General features: G+C 44.5%; 1 protein-coding gene across 4 annotated transcripts in view; it reads right to left on the bottom strand.

Moving 5' to 3' along the window:
* The window catches only part of LDB2 (LIM domain binding 2), a 1,065,253-nt gene that overhangs the window by 6,998 nt on the left and 1,033,112 nt on the right, over positions 1–25,143 (bottom strand). The gene's annotated exons all lie outside the window — the stretch shown is intronic.

Here is a 25,143-nt window from a genome sequence, read left to right as displayed (position 1 = left end):
ATGGATGGGGGGACCCATCCCAGGTAAGTACAGGTAAGTTGAGGTAAGTTTTTTTAATTAATTTTTCAAGTGGCATAAGGGGGCCTAATTTGGCCCCCCTACATGCCACTGTGCCCAATGGCCATGCCCAGGGGACAGGAGTCCCCTGGGCATGGCCATTGGGCAGGGGGCATGACTCCTGTCTTTGCTAAGACAGGAGTCATTTCAATGGGGGTTGTGCGTCAAAAAATGGCGCAGGTCCGGTTTGAGCCATGATTGTTTGCTCAAACCTGACTTGCACCATTTTTTGACCCACAACCCCACTTTTCCCCTACGCCGGCGCTGCCTGGTTAGAGTAATTTTTTTTACTCTGACCAGCCCGCAGTGCGGGCTAACGTCACTCCTTAAATAAGGCTCTCACATGGTGCGTAGGAATGGTGTTAGCATATAAATATGGCCCTTGATGAGCTACTTCACTATCTAATTGATCGTGTGAAGTTTATTCATCACTTTTCTGAAAGAACACAATGCTGCTATTCCTATCTTTTAATTCAGATTCTTGCCATCAGATTTGAGCACACACTATTGTTAATTTATGTTTGAACATTTAGGTTGCACTTGAGAGAGATATTAGGTTCTTCCCAAGTTACAAATGTCACCTGGCCTCAGTTGAACCATAACTCCTGATGTGATATGATTTAAGACATACAACACTTAGACTCATGATTGATAAACTATACTTGAAAATCACGCCTTGTACCTCACCTATTCCAGATGGCAGTTTGGTCAACCACTTATCACCACTTACTCCATAGTACCTCTCATTCAGAAACCTCATTCACATACATACATCATACACTTATATCTATTCTGTACTAATTTGCCCAGTGGCTCTATATAAGGACAGTCACATGATTAACCTTTTCGGCTGACGTCTCCCGTTGGATATGTCCATATGACGTTTGAACTTCTATGGGTTGGTACATAACTACTCATATGCAAGAATGATAAATTTCACCACAACCAGGCATCATGCATAGATAAGCATATGCATCTTAGGATATGTAGTCCCTTCATGGTCTGGACACCTTGGATAAGATACCTTGCATAGTTATTCCGATTACCCCATCACACTGACCAGTCAGGATAGGCATCCTCAAAGAAAGACCTATCAACTTTTACCCACCTGGGCTTGTTTAAGACTGCCAGACTCTCCACTGTTGTCCAATATGTCTTTGCATGAATTTTATTTAGCTCATTTGAACATTATCAATCTTTACACTAGTCTGTTTTTCCACCCTCTCCACTGATGAATTCAGGAAAGTGTATGCTGTCAAGGCCCACTTAAAGATCATAAGGAAACCTATTCACTTCAAGGGTACAGATGGTCATTGATTTATAATCATCCATATGAGCTCAACTAATTTTGTTCACTCGCAATGCCAGAAGTTTCAATGCAATTTGGGAACAATGTCAATATTAATGGAATTCAATTTGAAAATAATCAACCTGGGTGTACCATATATTATATTATATATTATTATACCATATATTATATGCATATTTGGATTTGTGAACTTATCTAATGCATATGAATTGTCATAAATTGCAATAAAATGTTTTCTTTATGTAACTAAATCTAAAAGCCTATCTTGCACTGCTAAGCGTTTTACAATATTTGTTTTGGAAGGGAACCTCACTTGACAACAGCTTGGGGAGCCAAAACACATTGTCCAAACCCTCCAATAAATACTAGTGCCCAGATTTGGCAAGGTCCTGCATTGCACTTGTGTTATGGAAGGCAACACAAGCTCTTATGTGACCTTTGGACCGGTGTGCCAGTGGGGGGAGGGAGAGAGAGTGAGATAATGAGAGAGTGTAGAAATGCACTATTATATTATTAAACATTATGGCTAATTCCTGCTTTCTCCATTTGACTTAGTTTAGTGCAGTTTGTGGTTTCTCTACTTTACTATGAAAGAAATGTATATAAGATTCCCTTGAGTTAGGGGGTGTGCCAGAGACTTTCCTGAGATTTCATATGCTGCTATGGATTCTGCCTGACTTTCCTAAGATTTTGCTGTCACTGAGACTTACAACATTTTCAGATTTTTTCATACTCAGCATACCTTTGCATTTCAGAGCCATGGCATTGACTCCATACCACTTATCTTGAATGTTTGTAATAAAACCCTTTAACATTTCATTGATCTAGAGCTCAATTATTGAGCTCACCTTGTTATTTAATGAACTGTTTTACTCTGCTTATTGATGTATGTGGGGTTGCCTTAGCGCAGGTCTGATGTATGTGAGGTGCTTGGATATGCAATGTTGATTTTGGGCTCTGTTAGACCTGCCAGCCTTAGGGAAGTCTTCTTCCAAGCTTTTTGCCTTCCTTCTCCATTTTTTCCAATTTCTTATTTGCTGGCCTCAAGAACCTGTGCACTTTACCACAGCTAACCAGTGCTAAAGTGCACGTGCTCACTCCTTAAAACATGGTAACATTGGCTTATCATTGATTGGCATATTTATTTTACATATAAGGCCCTAGTAAAGTGGTACTTCTTGTGGTCAAGGCCTGTAAATTAAATGCTACAAGCAGGCCTGCAGCACTTGTTGTGCCACCCACTTAAGTAGCCCTGTAAGCATGCCTTAGTCCTGCCATTGTTGTCTGTGTGTGCAGTATTAAAACTTCTATTTGGACCTGGTGAAATAAACCATTTGCCGGGCCCAAACTTTGCTTTTTAATACATCTAACCCACCCAAGGGTAGGCTATGGACAGCCCAGAGGGCAGGGCGCAGTGTACCTAAAAAGTTAGTCATGTACTTTTATGTTTTACATGTTCTGGAAGTGACAAATCCTAAATTAGTTTTTCACTACTGCAAGGCCTACCTCTCCCATAGGATAATAATGAAATTACCTTATTACATTTAATAAGCTGTAATTTCCAAAAGAAAACATGTACCCATTCATTTTTGGCATCTTTGGAATTGTAATGAAAAATCCTAACTTATGGTGAAGTTGGATTTAAAGTTAAAATTTTGAAAATGCCACTTTTAGAAAGTTGGCATTTTCCTTCCTTTGCCCTGTAGTGCGTGCAGCCTGTACCTGGGTCACATAACTGGGAGTAGCTGACAGTTAAGCTTCGTGTATTCCTCCTAGACAGACACACACAATAGGGAGCTTAGGTGTGCCTGAATGGGCCATCATTGGCAGGCTGTGAGGAAGGAGCTGGCCACAGCCACACACAAAGGGCTGCATATCCCCTGTACTTAGTCTGGAGCCAGGACAGGGGAATCAGGATGCCTGGTAACTTCAAAGGGAAACCTATAGTAGATTCTCCCCTACTTCAAAGGCACAACTGGGTATAAATATTGGACCTTACACATCAACTTTTCAATACTCTTCAGGGCCTGTTGATACTTTTCTAGGACTGCTGAGCTGCTGAAAGGACTGGCACCATGCTGAACTGCTATGCTGAAAGAACGTGCTGCCATTTTATTCTGACCTGTGGCCTGCTGCGCTCTTACCTGGGCTAGAAGAGAACTGGACCTGTAACTTCAACCATGAACCCAGAACACCACAGTAACTCCAAGGGCTAATCTGATGGCCTCCTCACCTGAGCCTCAGGGACATAAAAGCAACCCCAACACCCTGCACCAGCCCCTGGACCCAGCTGCAGTGAGTTACTGAACCCCAAGTTGTACCTTCCAGGTCTTGGATTCTTGCTGTGGCTCAGGGAGCTAAATTCAAGCTTGTGGGCTCTCTGTGCTACAGCATCGATCACAAGTGGGGGGCCCACAATGTGAAACTGTCAACTCCCACTCTTCACTCTATGCCAACAGCAGCCCACGATGCTCTCCCTGCTCCTCACAGCCCTCTCCATTGCAAACGGGACTCTTGGCACAAATTTGAGAAGGTAAACTTCAGCTACCAACCTGGTGACTATGGCTGACCTGTACTCCATTGCTGTTCATTTCAAGCGTGACTTGCACAACCCGCTCCAGAATGACCAGATAGCCACAGTTGGAACTTTGTGATGTTTCGTGCTATTTTACACTTTAAACTTTAAAAATTCATAACTCTGGTTTGACTTTTTGGATTCTTGTTGTTTTGGTCTTGTGTCATTTATTACATTTTGCTCTGTTTTCTAACGTGGTGTGGGATCCCTTTTGTGATGTGGTTTCACTGTGATACTGTTTGAAGTGTTGCACAAATACTTTCCACAGTGCCCCTAAGGTAAATCTGACTTTTCTGTCCCAAACTACCAGATTATTGAGCACAGGATAATTTGGGGTTTGCTTGTGCCTTACCGTGACAAGGATGGTGGTTGCTGCTTGACCAGGGCCTACACCCCAGTCAACCAACAATCCAATTTCTTAAAGGTTCAGTTGGCGGTTTGATTGTTGTTGCGCAGATGTGTGATGTGTAATTCTTATTTGTGAATCTTGTTTGTAAATAATAGTTTTTACTGTTTTTGTTTGGTTATTGAATTAGTCAAAATCCAATCTCTCTAGATATTGTGGTTTACTTGCCTGCATAAGGTCCTTTGTAATGTGAGACTCAGCATACACATTGATAGGGATTTCGGAATTAACAAGTTTATTTTTCAGGGTTACATTTCTAATCTGGATTGATGTAATTTGCTCCTAAATGCACAGGAGTAGGTGCATTTGCCACAGTGGATTACCGCTGGACTGGAGTCTACTTAGTGTGTATTGTGGTTTAAAACAGTACCAGAGGGGTGCTGTTCTTTGTTCTAGCTATTACTGATTGATAGATTTGTCTTTGCCTTACTTTAACTTTCTGATTTCCTTCCTATTCAGATTTACATGGTTTATTTTGTGAAAATTAAGTGAGAAAGGTTTTGCATTTGGTTTCCTCATTCGCACAGAAATTGTGCTGTAATTTGTCGGTCAGCTGGGGCGCGCGCTTGGATTATTGAGATGTCACCACAAAGCTGTGCTGTCATTCGTTTGTTGCTAATGGAGCCGTGACAGGATGACCCTTGACAAAGCTTTTTTGTGTGATTTTGTAGATTAATTTGAGGAAAATAAATATAACAGGTGCTGTCTTGAAAAAGCCTAAAAGTTCTATTGTTCCTTCTACTGAGGATAAGAAATTACCTTCAGAGGGAGGGCTTGCCTATGAAATAATGATGGACAATGGGTTCCATAACTGTACCTGCACTGCTTCTGAGAAAGACTTAGGGCCATATTTATACTTTTTGACGCAAAACTGCGCTAACGCAGTTTTGCGTCAAAAAAATTAGCGCCGGCTAACGCCATTCTGAAGCGCCATGCGGGCGCCGTATTTAATCAATGACGTTAGCCGGCGTTAGCCGCCGCGCTGCCTGGTGTGCGTGGAAAAAAACGACGTACACCAGGCAGCGCCGGCGTAGGGGGATATGGAGCTTGGGCGTCAAAAAATGGGGCAAGTCAGGCTGAGGCAAATTTTTCGCCTCAACCCGATTTGCGCCATTTTTTTCGACTCCCAAACCCCATAGAAATGACTCCTGTCTTAGCAAAGACAGGAGTCATGTCCCCTTACCCAATGGCCATGCCCAGGGGACTTCTGTCCCCTGGGCAGGGTCATTGGGCATAGTGGCATTTAGGGGGGCACAAATCAGGCCCCCCTATGCCACAAAAAAAAAAATATATATACTTACCGGAACTTACCTTAATGTCCCTGGGATGGGTCCCTCCAGCCTTTGGTGTCCTCCTGGGGTGGGCAAGGGTGACAGGGGGTGTCCCTGGGGGCATGGGAGGGCACCTCTGGGCTCCTTCCGAGCCCACAGGTCCCTTAACGCCTGCCTTTTCCAGGCGCTAAAAAACAGCGCAAAAGCGGCGTACGTCATTTTTTTGACCCGCCCACTCCCGGGCGTGAATTTTGCCCGGGAGTGTAAATACGGCGCACATGCCTCGGAGTAAATTTTTTAGACGGGAACGCCTACCTTGCATATCATTAACGCAAAGTAGGTGTCCACGGAAAAAAATGACGCAAACTCCATGGACTTTGGCGCTAGACGCGTCTAACGCCAAAGTATAAATATGGAGATAGTTTTGCGTCGGAATTGCGTCAAAAAAAACGACGCAATTCCGGCGCAAACAGAGTATAAATATGCCCCTTACAGTTTCCTTTAGAAGGTACCTATAAAATTAGAAAGATAGTTTTCTTGAGACAAGCAATGAACAAACGGAAGCTGTTGCCTAGACCTAGACAGTTTGAGGCATTAAACAAATGGATTTGAATGGCTATAGAGAAAGAAAGAAAATAACAAAGACAGTGGTTAGAGAACAAGGGGGAGCAGAACAAAATCACAATTCAGACAAGTATGGATAATTTCTTAAGTGACCTTTTGAAGTCAAGACATCCTCCATCTACTGACAGGATGCAGTACAGTAGTACAAATACAGAGTCCGCCTACAGCTGTTGTTAGCACCATAGCGGGTGCTCAACCTGAAACTGCAATGACAGCCTTACCAAGTACTAACAGAGGTAACCCAATCTTTCTCAAATTCAAATTGATCTGCCTATTACTACAGTCATGGTAGAAGAAACTCTGAAAGGAAGGACTATTAATGTAGACTTTATAAAAATTTAATTTTTGGAAATGTTGCAAGGAACAATTGATTTCAATAGACTATTGTCATACAATGTTGATGAAATGGGGCATTTGATCAAAGAAACAGCCAGGTGTGCAAAGAGCATGGAAAATTAAAAGAAGTAGGTGATGAATGTGAAGTTGACATTAGAAAAATGAAAAATGAAAGAAAGAATTAGAAAATGGAATTGATTCACAATGAAATAAAACAGTTTGGTTTGATGACTTTAAGAGCCCTCGTTAAAGATGTAGGCCCTCATTACAACATTGGAGGTCACTGCCACCTAGCGCCACGTCAACGGGCACCAACATACCGTCGCTGTGGCTACCAGCCGTTCACGCGTATTATGACCGTCGACGGTATTCCGCCAGAAGGTTGGCAGAATTCCGCCAATGGTCATGGCGGTGGATGGCAGTAAGGTGGCGCTGCTGTCAGCAGCACTGCCATGCCAGCAAAACATCACCAACCGTATCATGAGCAATGATACGGCCTGGTGGTATTTTGCTGGCCGCGTCCTGTCTCCAGCCGGAGAACCCCCTGCAAGCAGGTAAGTTGAGTTCTCTGACAGGAGAGAGGGTGCTGGGTGTTGTGTGCATGTGTGGGTGTGTTGTGGGTGTGTGCGTGTGTGTATGTATTGGTATGCGTGCATGCGGGTGTGAGTCACATTGAGTGAGTGCGAGAATGACTGAATGTAAGTGTACGTGCATGTTGTGTGTAGTGAATGCGTGTGTGCGCCAAAGTATGTTGGTGTGTGTTGGGGTGTGTGGGAATGCATGTGTGCATGCGTGGGTGAATGTAGGTATGCATGTGTATATGTCTGTGCGTGTAGATGTGTGGGGGAGGTTGGAAGGGTGAGGGGGAAGGTGGGGGAGAATTCTGGGGAGGGGCGGGGGAGACCCCTATCAGTGCCAGGGAAGGAATTTGTGGCTGTAAGATTGCCACAAAAACCATGGCAGTAGGTGGGGTCATAATCCACAGGGTGGGAATGTAATGGCTGCCTGGCTAGAGACCGAAGTCTCCAGCCCAGCGGCCGTTACCACCCTGGCGGTCGGTGTGTTAAAGTGGCTGACGGTGTTGGCGGTTACCGCCGTTGTCACAATCCCTTTTTTTTACTGCCAGCCTGTTGGCGGTATTACTGCTGCCTTATCACCGACCGCCAGGGCCTTAATTTAAAAGGCAATTGCATGTGGAGATTTAAAGAAATACAGGGAAAGATGGAAGAGGTGGACAACAAGTAAAAAAAGCTAAAGAATCAGAGAACGGACAAAGGAATAAGCTAGTGACTTTGTAGTGGGATCAGGTCCGGTTTTGGAATTTCCGTTGAGAGAAGAATATGGAGGAAATTTTGTGCATGTGCCATAGATGAGAGCTGATCTTCATGCTTTTACTACAAATGTCCAAAAACTATGACAAGAGCTTAAAAGGTGGTACAAGCAGGTTCATAGGTTGACAATGGTTTCGCAGATACTGTGGACTGATTTTAATTCCTTTTTTGAGACTGTCATCCCTAGGGACCTGTGGTCTGAATGTAAAGCTTCTGTTGCTTGTTCAACTAAAGAACCAACTAGGATTGCTCCTAATAATGCTCATTCTGAGGTGGTTGCTAATAAATAAAGACAGGTGATTGAACATCTGAAAAAGAGAGTGCCTGAAAAAGATATTAATTGAGCAAAGATTTCAAGAACTTCACAAGAACCGAAAGAGTCAGTGAATGCTTCTTATGAAAGGCTCAGGCTTGTTTTCAAGATGCACAATGGAGTTGATGGCCTTGCAAAAGATGGTGTCAGTGGTTTTGTTTCTGTTTTTGTTAAGGGCTTGGGTCAATAACCCACCATTCGTATACAACAAAGTGAAATGTGTTGGCAAACAAACAATATTTATGTGGTCTTGAAACTGGTTAAATACAGAGGTGGTTTGTTTGATGTGAAGTAGAAGAGAATAAAGGAGAAGCATATGGTTGCTCAGAAAAAGCAATTTGAGAGAAATGCCCAAAATCAGTTGATGGATTCAGACATGGATTATGTTCAATCTGGAAATGCTGGAATATATGGAATGGCTCATATACAGGGTGTGAGAATGCAAAGTGCATCAATGAAATTGCAAGGTGGTGTAAAGTGAAAGGTGAATAATTCTGGAATTATTAATACAAATGTTAAAATGTTGAAAAGGACCACAACTTGTCACTTCTGTGGTAAAATTCAGCATTGGAAGCAAGAATGCAGAGACAATTAAGATGGAATCCAGATTAAGTTTGTTCCTTGGTTAAGATGCAAAAAAATACATTATCCAAGATTCCAAACGAGTCAACTTCTGTGCAGAGTATGCATAAAAAGAAAATGTTTCACATAACAATGCCTTCAGTTCCAGTGATACAGCAAAACATCAAAAATAAAATGCCATGTAGTCAAGGGTACCTACAGAATTGATGTATTATGAGTAAGGATTCCTCTCAGTTATCTCCAGGGAGTAATTCACAATTGTGGTGCCTGAGGGGCGAGACAGATTGCTTACTTAATGGTAGGCCACACTGGCCCATACATTGGTGGTGAAGTTATTGGCCATCCCATTTAATTTTTAATTGATACAGGTGCCACCCATTCTACAGTTCATTCTGTGAAAGTTCCAAAGCCACCCCTTTCAGGTAGAGAAGTCACAAGATTCAAGGATTCATTTGTTTCCGACTTCAACAAAAGATTACCTGCCTCTGGATTTGAGATGTACTGTTAAAGAAGAGGTGTAGGATTTTTCTCTCAAAGAGATAGGATTGATAAAAAGTGAGGAACCAGTTAAAAGTAACATGAAACCTAATGTACTGTACCCCAGAAATAAGCAATACAAATGTTCAAGAGAAGCAGAGGAGGGAATGAAACCACTTATTGGAAAAATGATTGATCACTGAATCCATCAGTAAGTGCTTGGTAGCCCTTGAAACTATCCTGTGATGGGGATAAAGAAACCCAGAGGAAAATTGCACATCATAGTGGACCTAAAAATATTTAATAAAATTGTCACCCTATATTGCCCAGTTGTACAGAATCCAGTGGCAATTTTGTTTCAAATACTTTCAGATGCAGAATGATAAATAGTCATTGACTTATGCCAAGCGGTCCTCTCAATTCTGCCACACAAGGAGAGCCAGTTTCTCTGTGTGTTTCAATTCCAAATTGAAGTTCTCCTGTGGGGAAGAATCCAAAGAAGGTATAATGAAAGTCCTTCAGCCTTTACCCAAATTCTAAAGCACGATCTAGGATATTTGAGGTTGACCTATATCTCAGGCTTAGTACAGTACATAGATGATTTATTGATTCAATCAAAGACAAAAGAGGACTGTAAACTTGACACAATTGACTTGCTGAAACATTTAGCTAAGATTGGTCATAAAGTTTCCCCAGTACTGTACAAAGAAAGTGATTTATGTTGGCACTATATTGAAAAACGTGTGAGAAAAGTCTAAAGAGAATGAGTTTCTGCAATTCTGAAGATGAGTACTCCTACCACCCAGAAGGAGGTGAGGTTGTTTTTGGGAATTGCTGGCTACTGTTGTCAGTAGATTCCAAATGTGTCCTTGACTAAAAAAAACTTTAATAAGCTTAACACACAGTGACATAAAAGCTAGTACCATTTGACAAATAATTTTCAGAGGCATTCCAAATATTGAGAGTTTATGCAATCCACCTACCCTTAGAATGCCTGATTATAATTTAGCTTTCTATTTTTACTGCCACAAGAAGGGTGGGTGTTCATTATCAATCCTTATAAAGAGACACAGTGGGAGGATGAGGCCAGTAGCCTATCTCTCAGCCGTACTAAAACCAGTATCTGTACGTCTTCCTGGTTGTCTGAAATTGGTTGCAGCTGTTTGTGTTTCTATTCAACAAAGTGAAGAAATAGTGATGGGCCATATTTTAATTGTATACGGCTGACACTCTGACAGTTAAGATCCTATTGATACATACAAGGACTAACATATGACAAACAGTCATCTAACAAGGTCTGAGCAAGTCAAGCTTGCAGCAGAAAATGTTTCAGTTAAGAGATGCAATGTCTTTAATCCAGCAACACTGCTTCCTATTCCAGACAAATGTTGTGAAGCCAGAGAAACTGGTGAAAATGAGGATGGAGATAATGAGAATGAACATGATTGTATTGCTGTTATTGTATTATATACAAAAGCAAGACCTGGCATTGAAGAATCTCCTTTGGAAATTGAGGATTTGACCTTACAGTATGTGTTGATGATTCTTGTTTGAGAGACTAATGTAGAGCATTGAAGGCTGCCAATGCATTATGCTCCATTTCTGAAATTCTTGAAGCATTATAGTTGCAGAATGTAACTTCTTCTGAACAAGTGGCAGAGATTGTATTAACAAGAGTTTACTGCTGGTCAGAAAATATAAATGTGGCAGTCTATACAGAGAACCAGTATGGTATTGCTGTGATGCATGATTTTAATAATCTGTGGTCACAGAGAGGTCTCATGGTATCTTCTGGAGCTTTTTTGAAGAACAGTCTCTGTATACTTGATCTTTTGATAGCAATACAGCAACCAAAAGATATGTAGTCAAGTATGCTGCCCAAAAGTCTGCAAAGGTTCTGGAATTAAACAGTGGTTCAAGAAACTGAAAATTATGAATCAAGAATAACTACTATACAAAATGCAGAAAATGTGAATTGTTTAATTTTAAGTTCAAGTCAGACTTCCTTGAGCGAGCTGAAATAGCTTCAAGAGGATGCTACAGAAGATGAGAAACGGAGATGGGAAAAACTGGGTTGTAAAAAAGAATCAAGATTTGTAGGTTTCTTCTGAAAACAGATACATACTTCCAGATGCTATGTTATATCCTATTGCAAGGTATTTTCAGAATGAGTCTCAAGGTGAAATTCAATAGTTCACGTTTAAGAAATATTGGGAAAACATACATTTTTAGAAATATTGCTGAAAGTCTGTGCTCCAGGTCTCTGGTATGACAGCTCAATAATCAGGGAAAAACACATCAACTGCAATCAATCAATCAATCAATCAGTGTTTAATAAGCACAACTACTCACCCGCAAGGGTCTCAAGACTCTGAGGGGGGTGGGGCGTGTAGCGTCCATCAGTGAGGTGGTTCTTTGAAGAGCCATGTCTTCAGCTCCTTCGTGAAGTTGAGGAGGGGGTAGTTTGTCTGAGGTGGAGCGGAAGGGCATTCCAGGCTGTGGCTGCGAGGAGGGAGAAAGATGGTCCCCCTTTTCTTGTTTTCCTGATGCGGGGTACTTCTGCAAGAGAGTGCTGGGCTGAGCGTAGGGTCCTGTAGGGTACGTGGAAGTTGAGTCACCTGTTCAGGTAGACTGGTCCGTGTCGTGGAGGGCTTTGTGTGCATGGGTGAGGATTTTCACAGGATGTGGGGGGCCATTCCTTTTGTAATGAATTCAATGTGTCTAATGTCAGGAATATTTCAATTTAAATGGTGAACATGTTTCAGTAATTAGGTTTTCCATATTTGTTTTACTCATTTTGTGCCCACTGTGGCCTTATTAATTGTGATTTGCTGAGACTTTCACACTTCCTGATTGAGATTTTCCCTACTTTGACATTAAGAGTATAGGAACGTTAGCAAATTTTTTGGTCTCCTAGTACAATGCACCTTTATTTGGATTTATTTGCAAATATATCAGTTTTTTGTATATTTTTCACACATGGCACATTATTGTATGTAACCATATGTTACCATTGGAATGACGTGAGGTGGACAAAGTTTTCATAGACCTATATATAAATGTACTTTTTTTTTTACTCCTCACTCACTATCTAGGTAATACAGATCCATATACCTACTTACATTAATTCTTTGAGAAGGACTAGCCTTTAGATATACTTACCAAGATACATTTTACTTATCTTTCGCTAATGCTTCATCCACTACAATTTCCGACTTTGGGCATGATTTGGAGTTTGGAGGATGGGTTACACTGTCACAAAGGTTAGGGATATCCCGTTAGCTGTACTACAAGTGCATTATATCCAGTGACACTTGTAATGCAGAAGACAAGATTTCCGTCACATTTCTGAAGGCGTAACCCATCTGGTGAACTCTAAATCTGGCCCATAATCTTCTACATTAGGTGTTAGAAATGAGGTCGCTGGTTTGCACGTTGTCCAAGCAGGGACCCTCACTTTAGTCAGGGCAATGGAGATACACACTTAAGATAACCCCTGCTCACCCCCTTGGTAGCTTGGCTCAAGCAGTCAGACATCTCAAACGCAATGTGTGAAGTATTTGTACCAACACAAAAAGCAATACAGTGAAAACACTTCAAAATGGACACCACACCAGTTTAGAAAAATAGGTAATACTTATCAAACAAGACCAAAACTACAAAAATCCAACATACACAAGTCAAGATATGAATTCTAAAAGTAAAAAGAGTTTTACTCCATAGAAAACAATTGAAACGTTGATTCTACACAAAGTACCTGGTTAGTGTAAAAAATAAAGCCACACTGGCAAGCGTGCTCTGGAAAAGTGAGTGATGCGTTGATTCCTTACTCGCAAGTGAGGCCGTGCATCCTTTATCTCCGGTCCAGGAGGCGATGCGTTGTTTTTCTACCCCCCACCGGAGCGATACGTCGATTTCAAAACAGGGAACCTCAGATCCACGCAGGTTCACGATGACTTTGATGCCCAGGGATGATGCGTGAGCTATCCGGTCACACGTGTTGGAAAACCACGATGCATGGGGTTTGCATCATTATCAGCAGCCACAAGTGGGTGTTGCGTCGTTTCTCCAGCCGCAATGTGTCGATCTCCCAGCCGCGATGTAGGTGTAGCGTCAATTTCAGCCGCGAAGCAGGTGGCATGTTGTTTTTCAGCTGCATTGCAGGTGGTGCTTCAAGATTTTCCCTGCACAGCTTCCTGTGCGTGGATTTCCCTTCTTTTTCTACCAGCTCACCTTTCAATGGACCCGGGACTGGATAGGGCACCTCTTGGCGCGGCCGGAGTCTCAGCAGAGTGTCCAGGTGCAGGCAGAGGAAGTCTTTGATGGCCCTGAGACTTCAAAACAAACAGGAGGCAAGCTGAGTCCAAGCCCTCAGAGATTCTTCACTAGCAGGAATATACCACAAAGTCTTGTCTTTGTCCTCTTGCAGGCAGAAGCAGCAACTGCAGGCTAACCCAGCAAAGCTCAGTCACAGGCAGAGGGGCAATACTCCTCCACCAGCTCTTCAGCTCTTCTCCTTGGCAGAGGTCCTCTTGATTCCAGAAGTAATCTAAAGTCTAGGTTTTTGGGTCCACTACTTATACCCCTTTCTGCCTTTGAAGTAGGCAAACCTCAAAGGAAAGTTTCTATTGTTCACAAAATCCTACCTTGCCCAGGCCTGGCCCCAGACACACACCAGGGGGTAGGAGACTGCATTGTGTGAGGGCAGGCACAGCCCATTTAGGTGTAAGTGACCACTTCTCCCTGCACTCTAGCCCAGATGGCTCATCATGATATGCAGGCTACACCCCAGCTCCATTTGTGTCACTGTCTAGAGGAGATTCACAAACAGTCCAATTGTCAGTTTGACCCAGACAGGAAATCCACAAACAGGCAGAGTCACAGAGTGGTTTAAACAAGAAAATGCCCACTTTCTGAAAGTGGCAATTTTCAAACAAACAATTTAAAACCCAACTTTATCAAAAGATGGATTTTTAAATTGTGACACCAAACTCCACATTTCCATCTGCTCCCAAAGGGAAACCACACTTCAAAGATATTTAAGGGCAGCCCCAATATTAGCCTATGAGAGAAATAGGCCTTGCAACAGTGAAAAACTAATTTGGCAGTATTTCATTGTTAGGACATGTAAAACACATCAGTACATGTCCCACCTTTAACATACACTGAACCCTTCCCATGGGACTAGCTAGGGCCTACCTTAGGGGTGCCTTACAAGGATAGAAAGGGAAGGTTTGGGCCTGGCAAGTGGGTGCACTTGCCATGGTGAATTTGCAGTTTAAGTTTGCACACACAGACACTGCAGTGGCAGGTCTGAGTCATGTTTACAGGGCTACTAATGTGGATGGCACAACTAGTGCTGCTGGCCCACTTGTAGCATTTGATTTACAGGCCCTGGGCACATCTAGTGCACTTTACTAGGGACTTACTAGTATATCAAATATGCCAATCAGGTATAAACCAATCATCAATACAATTTACTCAGAGAACAATTTAGCACTGGTTAGCAGTGGTAAAGTGCCCAGAGTCCTAAAGGCAACAAAAAATTGTCAGAAAAATTAGAAGGGAGGAGGCAAAAAGTTTGGGAAAAGGGCTAGGTCCAACATTCGGCATGTTACATCCTGTACAATCATTGTTTTTTGTAACCTTTGCAGAGTCTTGCTTTAATACACATATGGTGCACTAACAAATGGACATTCAGACACAATATTTCTGCCACACTAAGACGTATTATGGCTCGGCTGCTTTAGCATGATTCACTACTGCATGATGACAGGAATCATGGAAGATATTGCGTGCTAATTATTTTGACTACTATCTGATGGAGAGATTCAACATGTGTGCACTTCAATGTAAGCATGAGCTCTCACATCATTCATCCCTTACTGTGGGGGGGGCGTGGCTTCGCCGGTCAAGATGGCGGGAGCAAGCTAAAGGAGCTCCACGGTGGGGCTCCGTCTCTATTATCCTACCCGGTATCAGGTGGCAAATGAGTGGTGGGGGTGCAGGGTGAGATGATACGGACAAAGGCAGGAGCTGGCCACGCAGCTTGAAAACTGGAGGAGCGGCTGTGAGCCGCGCTGGAGTTGCTGCGGCCTAGGCGGTGCTTTGCCGTGCAGCGAGCGAGACGGTGAGGCTAGGCCTGCGGCTGCCGGAGGTGAGCAGAGAGCCCTTTGTGAGCCCAGCACTGACCTGCCGGCTGGCACTGGGTGGAATTGTGTCCAGCAGAGCCCGGCTGCTGTGTGCGGAGGTGAGGAATGAGAGAGAAGCGGTGCAGAAGAGTGGATTCCTTGCAAGGGTCTAGGCACGCTGATCCTCACCCACGCTGCCGCCGCAGAGTGGCATGACCATGGGAGTACTTGCCTGTGCTGTGGGAATGGGTGGGGGTCCTCACCCCAACACCAGGACTCATGAATGGTTCATCATCGTTGTGGCTGTGGCCTCATATTTGAACTGCACCGTCTCCTTATGAATCTGGCACCGGTGTAATACAAGGTGCGTTGGGAGCGCTAAGCTGGGAGAGACCTTCAGCCACAATATACAGAGCTCAACACACATTGAGGACAGAAGCGGTGAGCAGCTGTCCAGACCACAGTCTATCATCACCTAAGAGGGGGCTGCCCGTGATGCTTCGAACTGCCATTTGTGCACTGCCCAAGCAAGCAACTGGCAGCCCATAATCCGTCTTGGTGGATGTGATGACCTGTAAAGACTTGATGAACCACAAGTGCCGAGATCCTGAGTCGGATGAGATGGGTCGTCTGCGCTCAAGGATAGGCCTCAGGACTCTGAAGGTCGCAAGATGGATGCCCTGCTGGTGACGGTAGAGCAGGTTGGAGCCTCTTTGGATCAAACCCGGACCTCAATGGAGGGTAAAATAGACATGGTGGCCAGCGATCTTACCCTACTTCGTGCCGACCACCCCAAACTAGCGGATAAGACCCACTCTTTGGAGGGCTGCTTCAATGAACTTGCCCGCAAAACAACCCAACTGGAGACCTCCATGCAAGCAGTGATGAGTAGACAGACAACCCTGAAGCGCCGGGTAGAGGATGCGGAGGGGCGTTCCAGAAGAAAGAATCTTTGCATTGTGGGTCTGCCAGAGGGTGTTGAGGGGGCAAATTCAGTGGCCTACGCCATGAACTGGCTCTGAGCACTGGTCCCTGATGGCTCGCTGACACCCTTCTTCTCAGTGGAATGAGCCCACCGTGTCTTGACGAGAGCTAGATTGCCGGGAGCAGGCCCCTGCCCTTTCCTCATCCGACTGCTGAACTTTTCAGACAGAGAAACTGTACTGCGTGAAGTCCGCTCAGTCCCAAAGCTTTAAGTCGACAACATGCAAGTCATGCTGTTCCCGGACTACACCATGGCAGTACAAAAGCAGCGGGCGTCCTTCCTATCGGTGAAATGTAAACTTCATGCACTACACCTAACATACTCTCTCCTCTTCCCGGCCAAGCTGTGTGTGGTGTATCATGACAAAACACATTTTTTTAGCACCCCAGACGATGCCTGGGATTGGTTGGAATCGACAAACCTGAGCAGCCAGCTGGAGTGCCTTGCAAGGAAACTCTTCCACATGCAGGCAAAGAAATTGCACAAGGTGAGCGACTCCCCCTCCAGATGCCTGTCATGCCCCTGGCCTAGAGCAAATCACACGGGAATGCCAACAGGCGCTACTGAATACAGCAGCTATAGGAAACCAGTAGGTCACGTCAGACCCAGAACCAGACCTAGTCGACACAGACGCTGAGACTGCTTCTTCACTGACATGCTTTCTGACACTAGTTCCTTGGCTTCCCCTGGGGTGACGCCGCAAACAGCAGACAATATCATCTGAGCAGTCATTGCTGGTGCATCAAGATGATCCAACCTACCACTGGACACACAATGTTATTGCATGGAACTGTGCTGAGCCACAGGTACTATTTGCCTATTTATATGCCACGCTGCTTCTTGCTTAAGCTAGGGTGGCTGTGATGGCTCTACACACGGTCAATGCGATCTTACAACAGCCACCACGCTATGCGCTCACCTGCTGCTCATGACCGCACTATGCCTGGGGCAGCTACCCACTCGGGCCCCTGATTGTTACCCATCCATCTCCCCTCCATCTTCCCTGTTGTTAGTGGGTGCTACCCGCTCACACTAGTGAAGTCAGGGGGCTTGTTACGAAGTTTGGGCAGATACCTGGTGTCCCTCCGCTCTGATGGTATTTTACAAGTTTCATGTTAAAACAGCAATTGGTTCCGAGCTGTGCATGTTTGGTTTGGATTGGAGTCCTGGTCCCCCCACCTCCATCCTCTTCCCCAGCGCCTCGCCCGGCAAACATATAGAGCTGACCCCCCCGAGGCAAGGCCACTGAGAAATTGCACACCCGCTTCCTGACATGACCTCCACTAACATCCTGACATGGAATGCACGTGGCATTCCCATGCCAGCACGTAGATACTTCATATATTCGTAACTTAAAAGGCATTCAATACAAATAGCTCTCTTGCAGGAAACCCATCTCACGTAAGCGTAAGCTGCGCGATTGCGAAGGCGCTGGCGAGGACAGCTATTTGCGAGTATTTACTCCTCACACACTTATGACTGACAACTGTGAGATTGATGCTGAGGGACGATATGTGTTAGTTCATGGACGACTGAGGGGACGGATGATATTACTGGGGTCCGTTTACGCACCAAATGTAGACCAGGCCCCTTTCTTTAGCAGGCTCTCTAGTGCTCTCTCTCAGTGGATTGACTTCCCCTGGCTGCTGGGAGGAGACTGTAACAGTGTATTAGACCATCAGCTGGACCGCTCCCCCCTCCCTCTACACACCGCACGCACTACGACTGCTGTGCGCAAGAGTGGCTCCAACATTGGCTGCTGAGGGGCATCTGTCACCAACGCAATACTGATGCTGAAGTATATTCGTTTTACTCTGCCCTGCATCGGCTACATGTGAGACTTGATAGAATATTGTGCTCTCCTTACCGGACCCCTGCGGTTCTGTGGACAGATGACTTAGGCCGCACTCATTCTGATCATAACCCACAGCTTTTGCAGCTCAGCTGGGATATATCCCCTCCTCTGATCCTCACTTGGAGAATAAGGCCAGAGCTGCTGGAGGATGCCACGTTCAGGGCATCACTAGATAGAGCAATCCCAGAATACTTTGCACTTAACGCTGGTACTTCTTCATCAAACCTCACTGAATGGGAGGCATTCAAGGTCTTTGTACGGCAACACTGTCTGGGCACACAATGGAGTTTGCGCAAATCTATTGAACAAGACCTGGTCCGGGTAGAAAGGTCCCTGCTATCGCATGAACAAAGGGCCATACAACAACCTGCAGCTGCTCTGGAATTGGCATCTGCCCGAGCGGAACACATGTCCCTGCTGGAAAGGTTGAGGTGTCTCAACTATGCAGCACACTCGACACACACACATACGGTGGCGGACAGGTCGGGCAGACTTCTGGCCTAGTTGATCCACCAGGAACAAGATCATGACCCTGTAGTGGAGCTGCTCTCGGCGACGGGTGGGTCGCTCCATACCCTGAGTGAGATACACACCAAATGTATTCAATATTACACAACACTATACCTCTCTGTAACAGTGGCGGATTTAGCTGACTATAATGAATTCTTCACCCTGAACACTCTTCGGGTCTTGACAGATTAACAATGTTAGGATCTGGGTGCACCCCTAACGTTTCTCGAGATGCAAGGCATTATCCGTGAGCTGACTATGGGCAAAACCCCACGGCCTGATGGCCTCCCCTCAGAATTCTATAAGACATTTTCCTCCGCCATCTCGCCCCATCTTCTCCGCCTTTACGAAGAGGTACTGAGGGTAGCGACTGGTATCACTCCCCAAACCTGGTAAAGACGCAACAGCATTGGACTCTTATAGACCCCTTGCAATGCTTAACACAGTCTATAAAATTCTGGCCAAAACCCTGGTGACGCAATTGGCGACCCTAGTGCCCCGACTGGTCCACTTGGACCAAATCAGATTTGTGCCTGACCGGGGCATGTCCCTGAATATTAGGTGGCTATTTAGGGTCATGAGATACTTGACTCTGGACTGGCCTCAGGCAGGCTGCCTGGTGCTTGACTTAGAGAAAGCCTTTATTTTCCTGTAGTGGCCTTATCTGTTTAAGACACTAAGGCACTTCGGACTGGGACCGCACTTCTTGCGCTTGGAAAGACTACTACACACCCGACCCCAGCTCAGAGTTAAGATTGGCGCAAATGTCTCTGACCCCATAGCAGTGGGTAGGGGGACCCAGAAGGGGTGCCCCCTCTCTCCGCTATTATTCTCACTTGCCTTAGAGCCCTTGGCGATCAAACTTTGCCGCAGAGGGACTTCTTGGGTCATCCCGTTGGGAGACGGCTCCCATGTCATCGCTGATGACCTCCTGTTATATCTCAGGGACATTGAAAACGTCCCAACTCATATTGCAGATATCTTATAAAGTTTTGCTGTACTTTCTACACTGCGGATCAACTGGGCGAAATCGTGCCTATTTCCTTTTGACCTTGGTACACCTGACCCAGGACTCAGACTGTCCGGCGTGCCTATTCTCTGGCAGCCCAGAATATTCTGCTAACATGGCATCAACGTATTCCATGCGGAGGAGGACCTTCACGACGGTAACCTACAACGGGCGGTGACCTCGATCAGAGCCCAGATGGTGCTCTGGCAAACTCTACCTCTCTCGTGATGGGCAGAATTGCCCTCCTAAAAATGGTAGTTCTCCCCCGACTGTTTTATTACTTCCCCAACCTACCCTACTTCGTCCCGGCCAAATTCTTTCGAGAACAGGAGACTAAGATCAGGGAATTCCTTTGGGGTAAGGATCCTCTGGGGAAAGTGCTGAGGAAGCTGTACATGCCCCTGGAGAAGGGGAGGCCTGGCAGTGCCGAACATGGAGCAGTATTATTTGGCCTCTCTGCTTTAGTGGGTGACACTGTGGCTTTGCAGTGGCCAACTGGTAGACACGGCGACCAATGCACTGCCTTGGACATTGTCTGAAGTTCTACACCACATCCACCCCCTTACAAAACCAAGGCGGCCGGAGGTGCCCCTGTTGAGCGTGGTGCACCGCTGCTACCGCAGAAGCTTGTATCCCACACTCTCCACCATTCCCTACCCACCTGCCATAGCGCTATTAGGTACGCCATGCGGATTGCAGCCCACAAGCTGGGCTGAGCTGAGAGCTTGGCATGCAGCTGAGATACATATGCTGGGAGATCTATTATGAGGAGGGTGCACTCATCTCATTTACTATGCTGACAGCGGAGACAGGTTTGCCTGCAGGGGAATTTTTATTGCACAGCTCTTTGATAGCAACACTGAACAGACACTGGGGAGATGCAGTAGCTGAACTATCAACACACTTACTACTACAATCTATGCACATTCTGGGGCAGGGTAGACACTTGGGCCCATATTTATACTTGTTTAGCGCTGCATTTGCGCCGCTATTTTACACAAACTGTGTTTTGTAAGGTTGTGCCACTTTTGCGTCACAAATTATGCAAATGCGGAACTAAAAATGTATAAATATGGGCCTTGGTTTGATGGTTCACCGATGCCCTCCGATCAAATACTGCTCATGATTTCTCTCTCTGTACCTATTGGCGTGGCGTGGAGACGCGACTGCCGGACTGCACATCACTGCCACTTCTGTCCACATGGGAGGCGTGCCTCCTGGGTATATTCCGCAGAGCTAAAGGACATAAAGCCTTGTCGAGATTTTTCGATCTTGGGGCCAGATGTAGCAAGATACGATTTTGCGACTCGGAAATTGCGAGTCGCAAAATCGTATGCAGAATGGTGTCTCAGACACCTTCTGCGAATCGCAAGGGGGTCGCAAAGACCCCCTTGCGATTCCCTGCACTCACAGGGATGGTGGCCTGCTGGAGACAGCAGACCTCCATGTCTGTGACTGCTTTTTCAATAAAGCAGTTTTTTTTTTTGTATTTCAGCCCGTTTTCCTTAAAGGAAAACGAGTTGCAATACAAAATAAAAAATGAAACCATTTGGTTTCGTTTTTTCAGAGTAGGCAGTGGTCCATTGGACCACTGCCTGCTCTGAAAAAATATTTTTGGCGACATTCACAAAGGGGAAGGGGCCCCATGGGGACCCCTTCCCTTTTGCAAATGAGTTAGCACCCACTTGACATGGGTGCTAACTGCGAATTGCTTTGCGACTGCGTTCGCGGTCACAAAGCAATTCTGCATCGCGGTGCGAATCGCAAATAGGAAGGGAACACCCCTTCCTATTTGCGAGTCGCATTCCCATTTTGCGAATCGGTACCGACTCGCAAAATGGGAATGTGCATCGCAATGCGCGTTTTGCATGGCGCAAACTGCGAATTTCGCAGTATGTACCATGCAAAACGCTTTCTACATCTGGCCCTTGGACTCTTAACTGGCAAGCACCTAATCACCAGGGGCTGGTGACCTACGGTCCTGCCCATGCTGGCAGCCTGGGAGAATTCCTTCACAGTGTGGGCGGAGGCAGAGGGAGTGGCGCTGCGCAGAGAGAACAGTTTGGGCCTTCGGAAAAACCCCTTGGTGGCTGGTTGAGATGCAATGTTGGATGTGCTGAGGGGGGCGGGGCAGAGGCTGAACACAGATAATGCTGCGGCCAGTGATACACTCTCACCTATTAGATGAGCTGCAGGAAAGGAGCCAGTCCCCTTGTGGTCTGGTGGAGACGGGTGTTTGGTGAGTGAAATGTACTGTAACTACGGGGTGGGGAGGGTGGGTATGGGTGGCCGGGGCAGACTCCAAGTTGTTACTTGTGTTACATTTGTATTGTTACTGCGCACAATGTATGCTAAATCGCTACCTTGAATTGCAGCTATGGGATGAAAATGCATGCAATGCATAGGTTATCCGTATCCCAAAAATGCTGTACTGCAACTTTGTATTTCCTAAAATAAAAAAACAAATTCAAGCAACAGCAACAAAAAAAAATCATCCCTTATGGTGCATTGATAATATCAACTTTGGCATGGATTTCACTTGAATTCACATGGTTTATTCACATCACATCATGGATGCATCCCCTAAGCAAGGGCCTAATGTATCCAACGATTTTACGGTCACAAAGGACAAATTTGAGCCTTTGCGGCCTCAAAATGGCTTTTTTTAAATGCACAAAACTCAAATTTCGGTTCTGTAACATGTTAAATCTTAGAATAAATACAGAATCGGTATTTGGAAGGGGCGTGTAACAGGCGTCCCATCCAAATACCGATCCTGTAGCTTATGCATGAATGTTTTGCAGCTAAAATCCGCCTGCAAACATTATTATTTTATTAGCAAATTAAAATTGGTGGTAACCATTTGCAAACGGAAAGGAGTCCCAAAGGACACCTCTCTCTTTGTGAATGTTGACAAAAACATTTATTAGGAGCAGGCAGTGGTCGTTGGGACCACTGCCTGCTCCTAAAAAACTTTTGTTACAGTATTCATTTTCTTTTTTAAAAGCATCCCGTTTTAAACCCAATTGCTTTATTGAAAAGCAATAACAAACATGATGGCCCTAGCAGGCCACCACGCCTGTGACTCTAACCACATGTAGGTCTCAAGTTGCGACCTAACTAATAATATTATTCAGGTAGGTAGAATTGCAACCCACTAGGAATCTGTATTGTTAACCAAACGATTAACACATAAGATGGTTCACAAAATACCAATCCATTCGGTAGAAGTCAGAGTGCAAATTGCACCCTCTTTTACCAAATCCATTTTAGTAGATTCCTAATAAGAAATTGGAAATCGTTATGTGATAGCATTTACAATTTCTTCATAGGAAGCTTAGTACATCAGGTCCCTAGGTATGCACTTATCATTAACATAGACACAGATGTGGCGTAGCATATTCATAACCACTTAGCAAACTACTTATGTTTCACACCAAGTATGGTCCCTTGATGTGATCAACAACGTATTTCAATTGATTACAACCTTCAGAAAGTCCTAAGGATGAAACACATTTTGACTGTATTGATGTTTGGTTCTCAACTGTCTAATAAGAAAAGATAATCAATGTTTAACTCAAATACCTATGGTATTTTGATTGTTTGTATGTATTGTTTGCTTTGAGTGCAGCAATGTAACAACTTTTTTTCTTTGCCACATGGTCAAATGTTTTAGGGGCACTCTCAGGTAGCAAGGTGTCTGGCATCATCGTAGGGCCAACTCTTTTTGATTACATATGTGTATTTTTAATTTACCCTAAGTTTATGGTTGGATGTGCCACAAGTCCTTTCCAACAGCTCCCAATTTTTTATAAATCATAGATCAACATTGAGCACTGTAATCTTTAAGAACTCTAGCTGGTGAAAGACCTTCTGCCTAGAAGCCTGTCCTAAGAACTTGAGTGCTTCACAGTTGAACAGCAGGACTTATGCAGAACAAGGTATTTCCCACTTTGAGCGTTTTGTTGCACTGAAAATGGAATCATAAGGCCGTTGCGGTAACAAAATACCCAGACCCTTAGAGCTTTTCCTGGCTACAGCTTCAAGCCTTGCCTAGCTGGAGGATTTTAAAAACCAAAAAGTGACTAATTCTGAAGGTAAAATGTTAGCCTGGGGTGAATCATCCTATGTATCCCAGCAGAGAAGTGACCTAGGTGGATACAATGTTCAGGTTTGTCCTACCTGGAGCTTTTGGTGCAAATCCATTGTCTTCAGTGGGAGCTTGAAGACAACATATCTGCCTGTGAAGGACCCTAGCTGGCTTTTGGCGCTAGTCCTGAAAAGTCCATAGAGGCCTATTTTAATAAATGGTGTGCCTCCTTTTAACGCCTGCTGGGGGCAGGGGTTTAAAAATGCTGCTAAAAATGGCGCAAAGAAATCTTTTAGATTTCACTGCGCCATTTTGTCACCCCCCCCCCAACAGGGGAACGCCCGCCTTGCATACATTATGCCTGGCATGGTGAATTTTTATGCCTAGCGCCACATTAGCGTAAAAATATGACGCTAATGTGTAGCTAGAACTTCTTAAATCTGGGCCAAAGGTTTTAGGCTCATCAGTTTATGTTGGCAGGGATACCCCGCTCTCAAATTAATAATGCAATTTCTGGCAGTTATCTTTAACTAGGCCTTCACTTTCAATTGCTTCTGTATGTGAAGTGTGAGCAAGATCAGGCATAATTTGATGTACATTGGCCCGTATCATTTAAATAAGGAGACAGTATTACTAAAATCCTGTGGTAGCAGAATAGGGCAATCGGATAATAGCCCCACAACAGCAACATGTTTGAATTTATACCTCTAAATAAGAACTGCAAGTACAAAACTGCCACCTAACACTCCTTTTTACTGGATCTATTGGCGCAAGATGCTTTCAAAGCTTGGCATGGACGGAAAGAAGGGGAAATACTAGTTCAAGAATCTTGGTTGCAGAAGAGATGTGTTTGAATAATCTATACAAATACACATATAATACAATTGTATTACTAAGGCATTTCCTAATAACTGTTGGCATTCATAGTCTTTGAATAAATATAACACACAACTCACACAATATACTACACATATCTAATAGTATTTTCACATTTTTAGGATTAAGAAATGCCACGATTTTCACTGTGCATGTTATGCATAATTAGAAGAAAACAGTTTTTGAGAGTGTCTATCAATGGGCAATTCTTGTTCAATGCAATAGATTCATAGTTTTACAAAGCAGCAGATCAAATTGCCTGTGATAGCTCTCTGTGGCCATTTAAATATCGGAATGTCTTTATTTAACAGTCTCCAAACCTGTCCGTATTCCATGATAATCTCCCCGCAGTCTCATCACTATACGAGAAAAACATGTTCCTCATAGTATATGTCTTAGTTTGACT

Source organism: Pleurodeles waltl, chromosome 1_2 (assembly GCF_031143425.1).
Source record: "Pleurodeles waltl isolate 20211129_DDA chromosome 1_2, aPleWal1.hap1.20221129, whole genome shotgun sequence".
Lineage (NCBI taxonomy): Eukaryota > Metazoa > Chordata > Amphibia > Caudata > Salamandridae > Pleurodeles > Pleurodeles waltl.
This window is presented reverse-complemented; position numbering and strand designations above follow the sequence as displayed.